This window comes from Rhyacophila brunnea, unplaced genomic scaffold (genome assembly GCF_057557595.1).
Source record: "Rhyacophila brunnea isolate RB1 unplaced genomic scaffold, BYU_Rbru_1.0 scaffold_19, whole genome shotgun sequence".
In the NCBI taxonomy this organism is placed as follows: Eukaryota; Metazoa; Arthropoda; class Insecta; order Trichoptera; family Rhyacophilidae; genus Rhyacophila; species Rhyacophila brunnea.
In genome coordinates, this window is record NW_028232848.1 from 44,964 (window position 1) to 48,454 (window position 3,491).

The following is a 3,491-nucleotide window of genomic DNA, read 5'->3' on the forward strand; positions in this document are numbered from 1 at the left end:
TAGTGGGTTGCAAAAGGGTGTGACAGCGCTAGCAGCTGGGTTCCGTCCGAAGGGTAACCAGTCCCTTGTTCGGTGATTCGGCGTTGGTGCATACCGGCTCCGCTGCGCACGACCTTTCTTCTGAGTCTGGTTGTCCGCTACAGTTTAAGACTGGTGCGGATCATCCGGAGTCAGACAGACTCAGTTCAACAGTCTCACGCACTCGGTTGACCGAAGTTCGTTGACGACGTTCACTTTCACGAAGGGGAGTTGAACTTCCATCAATTCCCCTTCCTTAGACATGCCCAATGTGCTGAGGTCGCCGCCGTCGACGCCGTCTGGCGACGATGCCAGGCCCTCAGAGAGATCACGATCGAGCCCGAACCTGACTGAGACTGGGAGAACTTTGCGCGCAGCGATCGTGGGAACGGAGAAGAAGACCGGAACTTTAGACGTCCAACCCAAGCCACCATCCAAACCCGTCACTATTCCCACCTCAACTGGAACAACAAAACCAGCCAAGTCTACAACAAAGATCACTACCAGGCAGACAAGGAAGGCGGTGGAGAAGGATCTCACTTCGGCATCTCCTGAGATGGCTGCTAAGAAGACCGCTCACACCCAGACGACACAACCGATCCAGCGACCATAATCCTATTTCTTTCGAAATTTCCACAAAGATTTGGAATCCCACAGATCCGAAAACTGCCCTTTATAATACAAAAAAAGCGAACTGGGAAAAATTTTCGAAAGATATTAAAAACAAACTGACGGATATACACGCTTCTGAAAACTATTTTTCTGAAGTGAGCAACTCGCTTGTGTTGGAAAAGAAAATAAACACATTGATGGACATCTTGGGAGAATCGTGCAAATCAAGTATACCAATCAGGAAACCTTTCAAAAGACAGCCCTGTCCTTGGTGGAACGATGAACTCGATAAGCTCAAGAAAGACGCAATCAAATGTAAGCACAGACTTCAGAATTCAGGAAGACTCCGAAGAGAGACCAAAACGCTTCCGGAATATCTTGAAGCGAAACAAACTTATAAAGATGCAATTGCGAAAACCAAAATCGAGTCTTGGAAAAATTACTGCGCATCACAGACGAAAGAAACCGCTTGGTCAGCAATTCACAGAGTTCTGGTAAACCGAAGAAAGACCACTCCACCAGCGACGCTCAAAGATGGCGACGAGTATTTAGCTTCGGCTGAAGAATCCGCTCAGCGCCTATTGGATAAGTTTTTCCCGGACGACACCATACAAAACGAAACCAACGAACAGATTAACATCAGACGTATGGCGGAAATTCTACCCTACACCCCAAACGACCCGATATTCACTGAAGAAGAGATCGAGGATATAGTTTCAAACATAAGTCCACATAAGGCACCCGGAGAAGATCACTTCACCGCCGACATTTGCCTTCATTTCTTCAACGTGGATAGGTCATTAGTATTGGGTATGTATAACGCATGTCTCAGAGTGAGCCACTTTCCAGCTCAATGGAAAATAGCGAGGGTTGTTGTCATTCCCAAGCCGGGAAAAGACGACCTTCAAGACATCAAGTCCTACAGACCGATCGGCCTCATTTCAGTATTTGGAAAAGTACTGGAAAAGCTGATGATAAATCGGATAAACTGGCATTTTCATCGAAAAGGTAAGTTGAGTCAAAAGCAATATGGTTTTACGCCCCAGAAATCAACAGAAGACGTTTTGAACGCTTCAGTCAACGAAATCAGGACTGCGCTGCAAGACAAGAAGATGATCATAGCAATCTCGCTCGACATCAGAGGAGCCTTTGATAATGCTTGGTGGCCATTTCTAATGTGCCAGCTGAGAAGCAAGAAGTGCCCTCGGAACTTGTTTACGCTAGTGAAGAGCTATCATCAACAAAGGAAAGTCATACTGTCACATTTTGATGCCACGCTCCAGAAGGTTACGACAAAAGGATGCGTTCAGGGATCATCTTGCGGACCGAGCTTTTGGAATTACATCTTAGATGATGTACTTCAGGAGGACTTGGGCCCTGGAGCTGAACTGAGAGCATTTGCGGATGACCTGCTATTGATTGCTACAGCCAACAATACGACAGAGCTTGAAAATATGACTGACAAGGCGTTGAAATTCATCACATCATGGGGCTCTAAAGCCAAACTACACTTTGCAGAAGACAAAACCAACGCGATGTATATTACCAGAAAAAAGGACCGACAGCCAAACATTTACATGAACGGAGTTCAACTTAAATACGTGGATCACTTTAAGGTTCTCGGTCTCACCATAGATCGCCACCTTAACTGGTCCAAACACGTCGACAACATTTGTAAAAAGGCCGCAAGCATCACGAACAAATTGATCAGAGCCGCCAAACCCACATGGGGTGCGTCGCCGGGGGTTATGCAGCAAATATATTTAGGTGCTGTCGAGCCTCTGATAACGTACGCTTCCAGCGTGTGGGCGGACGCGGTAAAGAAAAAAGTCAACCGTAAGAAACTGAACTCCATTCAAAGACAAATTGCCATTAGATCTTGCAAAGGATACAGAACGATCTCTCTAGTTTCTGCTCAGGTCTTGAGCGGCTTCATGCCACTTGACCTGAGGATCAAGCAGCTTGCAGAAGCATATGAGGTAAAGAAGACTCTCACCCTGCAGGACTTGCCGCAAGACAGAGTCTACCAGGGAACCGGAGACTTTTTCTCACTCCCTCATCCCTCGGAACGCAACCGCATTGACCATGGATACTATGGTCAGACTCTGCCTGAGGCAACGCAGAATGAGCTGAGAATCTTCACTGATGGCAGTCTCTTGAACGGCAAAGTGGGTGCAGCATTTGTACCTTACGATGGCGTGAGAGAGTTGCCGTCGAGAAAGATCAAACTCGACGACGTCTGCTCAGTGTTTCAGGCGGAACTCCTGGCGATCCGAGAAGCTTTGAGCTACGTTCTGAAGAAATCACCAAACAGATGGAAACAAATAACGATCTTGACAGACTGCAAATCAGGCGTCCATGCAATAACGGACCGAAATTCGGTCAATCCTATTGTCATGGACATTCAAACTGATATCCAGGAACTACGATGCAGAAAACAGAACGTGCACATCGGCTGGATAAGGGGTCACTGCGGAATCCTAGGAAATGAAAAAGCGGACAAAAAGGCTCGAGAGGCTACTCTTAAAAAGACGGCCCCAGATTTTGCCAAATTTCCGCTCAGTTTTGCCAAGAGGAAAATAAAAAGCAGGACCCTTCAACTCTGGAATGATCGATATTTGAAAGAAACGACAGGAAATATTACTAAAATGTTTTTCCCAACAATTTTCCATGCCTTTGATTTCAGGAGAATGCAGGAAGTTGGCTTTGAACTCACACAATTCCTCACGGGTCACGGTGGGTTCATGAGCTACCTGCATCGATTTAAGCTCTCCGAGATCGACAGCTGCCCGTGTGATGATATGACCCCTCAAGATGTCCCTCATCTTTTTATGCATTGCCCCATTTTCAGCTTCCAAAGA